The 8,359-nt window shown below is 48.9% G+C and overlaps 1 long non-coding RNA gene across 4 annotated transcripts; it reads right to left on the reverse strand.

The window, feature by feature from the left end:
* Positions 1-303: 303 nt before the first annotated feature.
* Positions 304-8,285, reverse strand: LOC106967282 (uncharacterized). 4 transcript variants are annotated; one of them, XR_001428916.3, is made up of 5 exons: positions 7,472-8,280; positions 6,648-6,850; positions 4,096-4,252; positions 2,079-2,668; positions 304-1,828 (listed from the first exon to the last, which is right to left on the reverse strand). It is a non-coding gene; the product is annotated as an uncharacterized LOC106967282 (long non-coding RNA). The 4 variants fall into 4 exon arrangements; XR_003424169.2 differs by having other exon boundaries at positions 2,079-4,252; positions 7,710-8,285; XR_008288900.1 differs by having other exon boundaries at positions 2,079-4,252; positions 7,472-8,285.
* Between the last annotated feature and the right edge of the window lie 74 nt (positions 8,286-8,359).

Consider the following 8,359-nt stretch of genomic DNA (forward strand, 5'->3'; position numbering starts at 1 on the left):
CATAAGGGTACAGCTAAATGAATGATCAGAAAGGAGATATATCCACATAACCCCCTTTGAGATCAAGAGATAAGACATTATTCTCTGTATCTCCTTTTGTATGGTTGAATATTGATCCACAGGATGTATTAGGAAATATCAACATAAACAAACACCTAAAAGGGGGATATGTTCTGTTTCCTCGGTCCATCACAGCAGCTTGAACAACGGCCACGCAAAGACAGCAAGTCTTTTTTTTTTTTTTTAATGTTTTATTTATTTTTAAGACAGAGAGACAGAGCATGAGTGGGGAGGGGCAGAGAGGGAGACACAGAATCCAAGGCAGGCTCCAGGCTCCGAGCTGTCAGCACAGAGCCCGACGCGGGGCTCGAACCCACGAACTGTGCGATCGTGACCTGAGCCGAAGTCGGGCGCTTAACCGACTGAGCCACACCCAGGCACCCCAAGACAGCAAGTCTTAATCCCAGGGATTTGTAAATGCTACTTTATTTGGAAACGAGGACCATGGGTACATCTTTTGGGGGCCACTACTCCAGCGCTGGAAGAGAGAAATTAGCATCAGTCTGTCGCCAAAATCGCCTGTGGGCAAGTTACTAACAGAAGCGTACACCTGCCAGGCTGAGGGCCAGATCTCGGACACCTGCAGGTACCCTTCTGTCCCACTACAAACCGCTAGCATCCCTGTCACCTCTTTCCATCAAAACAGCACAAGTCATTATTATTATTTCCACTTTACAGATCAATAAACTGAGCTACCAAAGATGTGAGTAAAGCTGCAGGTCAAACGTGGTGAGGACAGAACTGGAATCTGGACTCTGACGTGATCATGGAAATACACCTGTCACCCCTATCCCCCCTGCCTCCTTCACCTCCTCCAAGACTATTACAAAGGCCATCACTTTGGGGCCATACACACTGTGACAGATGACAAACACAAGAGGAGACGTCCACAGATCTCTGAAAAAAACCGTACATCCTCTTGAGTTTTCTTTTCTAGTCTCGGCCTCCCTGATTCCTGCGGCCTTCACTTAGAGCGCATGGCCTGTCCCCTCACCCCCACAGTCACATCCTCGAAGTCTGCCACACTGCGTCTGCACGCTTCTTTAAAGAATGCTTCCCGGAACCGACAACTGTAAAAACCAACTTCTATGGAGTACTTATGTGCCAGGCTCCCTTCTAAGCACTTCGATTACAGAACTTCAATTTAATGCCAACAACGCCATTAGATAAGATTACTATTATTATTCCCCATATTGGAAATGAGGAAACAGACATGGAAGTTAAGTATGTTGCTCAAGGCCACCAAGTTAGAAAATGAAAGCTGGTACTGAAATGTAGGCAGCTGTCTCGAGAGCCCTGCATTCTTAACCTCTACCCTCTATGCCGCCTCGCCTCGTGCCTACTCAAGAGTCAGAAGAGACCACCTCCCTTGTTTCAAGTACTATACGCCACGTGATGCGACCTTAGGTCACATGGCAGTTACATCACGTGCAGGCATTTATTTGTTCACTGCTAAACACGTATGCATCTATCCCTCTCCTCCTCCTTACCAGAAGAGTCCCCGAAAGCCACAGACTCGGAGAAAAAGTATGTGGCAGGGGTGGCAGGTGGGCAGGCAGAAAGAAGGCCAAGAATGAGAGAGGGCGAGCCACAAAACCAGACGAAGGATCCAAGCACGTCAACTTGGAGGCGCCACGACAGACCAGGTGCAGGAAGACTGTGGGCTGGTTGAGGACAAGTCTCACAGATACCACGTTTGCATTACGTTATTCCGAAGAGCCCTCAGAGGCAGGCCAGGCACCATCCTCGGCTGCATCTAGAAAAGCGCCTGCGTAGGGGCGCCTGGGTGGCGCAGTCGGTTAAGCGTCCGACTTCAGCCAGGTCACGATCTCGCGGTCCGTGAGTTCGAGCCCCGCGTCGGGCTGTGGGCTGATGGCTCAGAGCCTGGAGCCCGCTGCGGATTCTGTGTCCCCCTCTCTCTCTGCCCCTCCCCCGTTCATGCTCTGTCTCTCTCTGTCCCAAAAAAAATAAATAAACGTTGAAAAAAAAATTTAAAAAAAAAAAAAAAAGAAAAGCACCTGCGCTCAGCAAACCTCGACACTGTTGATCACTCGGAGGCACCAGCGACCAGAAAGGAGAAAAGCGTCTTATTCCAAACACGTTAGACATGGCGGGGAATGGAAGCAAGCCGGATCTCTGCAAAGACGTGGCGGATGCACTCTCGTGCGGCCTCTCTCTGGCTTTGTCTTGAAGACTCGTGCACCTTAGTCACTTCACCGTTCCGTCGCCACCTCTGCCCCCTTTCCACGTACACAAAACCCACTCACCTTGGAGGCCACTCAGCCACAGTGCTGGGAATGCGTCCTTCATCACGCCCTCTGCGGGGATCTCTCCCGCTTCAGAGCCCAGAACAATTTTTGCCTCTGCCATCATTGGGCCATGATATCTCCTGACGGTTTTCTTTCATTCTTTTAATTCTTGTTGGCAAAATTTTGTTCCCAGAAACATGATACGATAGGCTACTCTATACAATCCACGGTATTTTGAGCATTTTTTTAAACCTGCTAAATACCGCTACTGCTTTTTCAGAGACCGTAAAGCCTCACGAGAAAATAAGTAACAGCTGTACAAGACGTAGCAGTTTGTCTTAATCCTTTTGTACTGATGTCTGAAATGTGAAAAACACAAAAGCTATGACATGTTGGGAGCACCCGATGGAGTGGAATCTCTGGGACGAAGCAAGTCAGGCACTGCTCAAAGTCTTGAGAATCCAGCTAAATCCCAGCTTAATCATTGATATTTTTTTGTTACGAAACCAAACGTGTCGACATTGAAAGATCTAGTCTAGAATCTATAAAGGGGGATAGGGAGTCTCCGGCCCTTGGGCAACGTTCCAAAAGCCTACTGGAAATCATAAATCTAACAATAAAACTACTCGAGTTAAAACATCACAGTTCTTTGCTTTTAGCTCGAATCGTTAAGAACCCGGTGAATTACATTAGTTATGGTGTGGAAGCCAAAACCTCTGAATGGTACATTTTTGATTAGTAAAAGGAAACTATTGTTTTGTAACTAAAATCTTTTAAAACAAGAATCCCGTTAGAAAAAATAATTTAGGGGTGTCTGGATGGGTCAGTCAGTTAAGCGTCCAACTTCGGCAAAGGTCATGATCTCACGATGAGCTCAATCCTTACACTGGGCTCTCTGCTGTCAGAGCAGAACCTGCTTCAGATCCTTTGTCTCCCTCTGCCCCTCCCCCACTTGCACCCACATACCCTCTCTCTTTCAAGAGTAAAATAAGCATTTAAAAAAGAAAGAAAAAAACAATTTAAAACCTTTAATATTCCCATTCAATCCTTACAACTTAATGAAGGTATTATTACTACCTTCAATTTACAGATGAGGAAACTGAGTGAGCTCTTGTCCAAGAGTTCAATAGTTTGTCCAAGGCCATCCAGCTGGCAAGCAGCCTGCTCGGGAATCAAGGGGCAATTAATGCCAGAGCTCACGTTCTTCGTCTCCGGATTTTATTCATCTCCCTTTCCTCTCTCACTTTGGATAGCCTCTGCCTTCCCAACAACTAAAGGAGGAGGGCTCCCAGTAGCTTCAAGTTCAGGCAAGAAGCAGCATGGGAGGAAACAAGGCTCTTGGGGAGTGTCTGTTGGAGACACATCACCCTGTGGATTTCTGGACCTCAGATGAGTCCGGGGAAATGCATATCTTCTAAGAACTATGGCGTTTGGGGGCACAATCATTTAAGAATTCCATGCTCTATGGTCTGGGAATAACGACCCCAAATTCTTCATTCTGCTGCCTTTAGCACCTACCTCCTCCTGACCGTGGATATCGTTTTATCAATACTCAGTCACCCTCCTTGGGAACCGAAGAATGGGATGAGGAAAGCAGCACGTGATATTCTTTTCGGCACTGCCTGCTCCCTACCAGTTTGTTCTAACCTTTTTTTCCCTTTTTCTTTAGATAAAAGATACTCCAGGACGGGGCACAAATTCTCTTCGACAAATGGCCCAAAATAAAAGACAAAAGTACAAGTACATTTCTAGATTTTAAGAGGTCATTTCTAGATTTAAAGAGCACCTGGGCGGCTTGGTCGGTTGAGCATCAGGCTCTTGATTTCAGCTCAGGTCATGATCTTGGGGTCATGAGATCAAGCCCCATGGAAGGCTCTGTGAAGAGTGGAGCCTGCTTGGGATTCTCTCTCTCTCTCTGCTCCTCTCTCCCGCTTGGATGCTCTCTAAAATTAAAAAAATAATAAAGAGGTCACTGCAGGGGCACCTGGGTGCCTCAGTCGCTTAAGTATCTGATTCTTGATCTCAGCTCACGTCTGGATCTCAGGGTTGTGAGCTTAAGCCCCCACATTGGGCTCTGCACGGGGCATGAAGCCTCCTTAAAAATAAATGAATAGGCCATTGCAGATAAAAAGGAGGTGGTGGCTTCTATTAGTCGGGAACTTCAGCAGCCCCACTGTGGGGCTGACGGTACATCTCATATGTGAACTCCGTAACATCGGGAGCAGAGTGGCCCTGTCGGCTTCCCGTTGAACCGCGCTTTCTGTTACGTCCTAATAGAGAATGATTCCAATCTCAAAGTTCAAGTCTACCTGAACCAGAGGCCAGGACACAGCGGCCATTCAACAGATCTTATCTTGCAATTTTCTTCACCGGGTTAAACTAGACTTCAATTGTCCACGACGTTAATGACTTGATCACAGTGTGAAGGCGACCCAGTGGCGGTTCTGGTCCGCTAGTGGAACTCAAGCAGCACAAAGGCAGGACTCCATGAACTCGTTTTGAATTAGGTGAAGCAGGTAAACCAACAGGTGTGGGTATTTATTAACTGAACATATGAAAATGACCCAGCCTGGGCAACCATAAAAATCCTCGGTGGCTAAGCAAAGTGAAAGGGATTTCAGAAATACTGCCTAACACCTTTGGAGAACTATTTCATAAATTTCCCAAAGACCTTCCCTAAATGGACGCAGCCAAATTCAATGGAGATAGAGGTCTGTGTGCAAACTGCCTCTATTCTCCTGAGTTATAGCCAGTTCAACGCTGTCATTTCAGTAAGCAGGGAATTTTAACACATAATGTGCAAGTCAGCCAAAGTGCTATTAAATGCATAAATCTTTTTATTTGCATTACAAAGGCATCCATCACCTCACGGTACAATTCGCAATTAAGAAGTAAATGTACTATTTTGCTTCGCCTCACAAGAAAACTTTTGTATTATTTCCAGAATAAAAGTTGTGATTTTAACTCGCTACATTTCAATGGTAAATACAGTTGATCCCTGAACACGGGAGTAAGGGTCACTGACAGCCTCCCCTGTCAAAAATCCAAGTATAACTTTTGACTCCCCCAAAACCGAACCACTGTTGACTGGAAGTCTTACGCAAATTATAGTCAATTAACCGTTGACAGAGCTTGTATCCGCATTGTACACTGTATTCTTAGCATAAAATAAGCTAGACAGAAGAGTGTTAAGAAAGTCATCAGAAAAATACAGTACTATACTGTATTTATTGAAAAAAATCCACACCTAAGTGGACCCGTACGGTTCAATCTGCATTGTTCAAGGGTCACCTGTACCTGCGCGAAAGGCTACCCCTACTTACCTAAGCTGTCTGTCTCTTATGTGGTAACAACCCAGATATTACACAGCAAGTAATCTAGCATTTCTACTTCCACGTTAACAATTACCGTTCCATTTACAGGAAGGCACTAGAGGGGGACCTGGGGGGCTCAGTCAGTTAAGCATCCAACTCTGGGTTTCGGCTCAGGTCATGATCTTGTGGCTTTGTGGGTTCGAGCCTGGAGTCGGGGTCAGCTCCAGCAGCAAGGAGCCTGCTTGGGATTCTCTCTCTCTGCTCCTCCCCCACTCGCACAGTCTCTCTCTCTCTTTTTTTTTTTTAACGTTTATTTATTTTTGGGACAGAGGGAGACAGAGCAGGAGCAGGGGAGGGGCAGAGAGAGAGGGAGACACAGAATCGGAAGCAGGCTCCAGGCTCTGAGCCATCAGCCCAGAGCCTGACGCGGGGCTTGAACTCATGGACCGCGAGATTATGACCTGAGCCGAAGCCGGACGCTTAACGCACTGAGCCACCAGGCGCCCCATCTTTTTTTTTTTTTTAAATAGGCACTAGAGGGGCGCCTGGGTGGCTCAGTCAGTTAAGCGTCCGGCTTCGGCTCAGGTCATGATCTCATGGTCCGTGGGTTTGAGCCCCGCATCGGGCTCTGTGCTGACAGCTCAGAGCCTGCTTCGGATTCTGTGTCTCCCTCTCTCTCTGCCCCTCCCCTGCTCCTGCTCTGTCTCAAAAATAAATAAAAATGTTAAATAAATAAATAAATAAACAGGCACTAGAGACATTTTGGGATGAATGAGCTTCACACAGAACCAAATACGAAGAATCACAAGCTGCTGATCAGATCAGGAAAGTCTGGGATAATGTTTCTCTCAATAAGGAAACAGATGGGTTCGTTCTTTTAGTAACTAGTTGGGTGCCTATAACCCAACTACAGATGAAGTGAGGTGAGACTGGGGGTTGGCAGGTGGAACAGGGAGGAAGGTGGCTGGAAAGGTCTAAGCGATGACAGTCTAGGACAGTCCCTGTAAAGAACAGGAAGGCTGACCTGGGACAGACGGCAGACATGAGTGGCCACTTGGCTCGGCACCAAACATCTGTGGAGTCCCCAGCACAGGCAGGTGTTCAACGGTTGTTGAAAGGGCTTGTGGAATGGGACGTCAGGCTGAAGTGAGACCTGGGTTCCGGCACTAACCAAACGGATAGCTCTGATAAGTCATGTATCACCCAGAAGGAGCTGTACTGCAAAAACTGATAAAAACAAAACCGCTAATGAGCACGGCATTAAGGCCCACGCGATGACACATTAGTCAACGTTCTTGGACTAGTTACACATACAATTAACGAGGACAGTGAGACAAAGTCAGGCAACAACTAATCCAGTTTCCTGGCTGGACACCTGGCTGGACATTTTTTTCATTATCTATCCTCAGGGGGAAAACCAAACATCTGGCAACATCTACCTTTTTGGATTCCTAGGGGAAGTCACCGTAAGGGCAGGGAATACATCAGGCTTTCTTTTAAATGGCCAACGCAGGGACTACTGTTTTTTGTTTTAATTTTTAAAAAATGTTTATTGAGTGAGACAGAATGCGAGTGGGGGAGGGGCAGAGAGCGTGGGGGGACAGAATCTGAAGCAGGCTCCAGGCTCTGAGCTGTCCGCGGGGCTGGAGATCATGACCCGAGCTGAAGTCAAAAGCTGAGCCACCTAGGCGCCCGAGGGACCACCTTTCTTTAACCCTTGTGTGTGCAATCGAGCTGGTTAAGGAGTCCCTAACACAGTGGTCCGAGGATGGGATTTTAGGGAGGGCTCCCACGCACGGGAAATCGTATGCGAACTTGTCCTCTACGAGCACGCACGGACGCACAAACGTTTAGGTTTTCAAATGCTCAACAGCCATAAACCCCTCCCCCACCGAAAAGGTTAAGAACCATCGCTCTAGGAATGTTCCTTTTCTGAAGCAAGCTTCCTAAATAGTTAATTCTCGCGAGTGACTCCCGGGGTGTCCGCGGCTGACAAGTCTCGTGACCCCCAAGAGGCAGGGACAGACGCGCTGCTCCGTGCGGCGTAACCTAATTCCCCACTACACGAAGCCCTGCACCGAAGCACTTGGGAGGGCTACGCGGTAGTATTCCGACAAGAGCGCAGGGACGGATGCGTTAGTTGCGCAATGTAACATCGCGTCTGCGCACCGCCTCTTCGTTGGTCCTCACCAGTGGCCCGATTTTAAGCAAGTTACTTCGCCTCCGGGGCACCCGCTGCGGGAAGCAAATACGAGCCGGGTGTCCAAGTAGATCCGTTTTTTTGGTTTTTTTTTTTTTCTCATCCACAACCGAGGCCGGTGCTCCGCGCTCCGCAGTCCCAGGCCTCCCTGCCCTGAGCGGCCAGGGACGGACGTCGCCGCCATCAGAGCAGGGTCGCCTGGGCCAGCGCTCTGGGGACGGGAGGCGGCGCCGGGCAGCCCAAATCCACTCACGTTTCCCGACCGCCGCCTGTCTCTTCGCAGTCCCGCGGCGCCTCGCACGGAACACCCCGTGCCCCGGTCACGCTCACTGCCTGACCGTGCGGTCCAGAGCGCCTGGCAGAGCCACTTCACCCGACAGCACAGACCCGCGCGACACCCGCGCCTCAGACGCGTCCCCCCAACCCCCCGCCGACACGTGACCACCGCGAGCAAACTCCCGCCGCCGGCCGAGGCCCGCGCGTGCGTGAATGCACGCATGCGCGCGCATGCGTGAGACGGGAGCGCTCCTCCCGGC

This window comes from Acinonyx jubatus, chromosome B4 (assembly GCF_027475565.1).
Source record: "Acinonyx jubatus isolate Ajub_Pintada_27869175 chromosome B4, VMU_Ajub_asm_v1.0, whole genome shotgun sequence".
In the NCBI taxonomy this organism is placed as follows: domain Eukaryota; kingdom Metazoa; phylum Chordata; class Mammalia; order Carnivora; family Felidae; genus Acinonyx; species Acinonyx jubatus.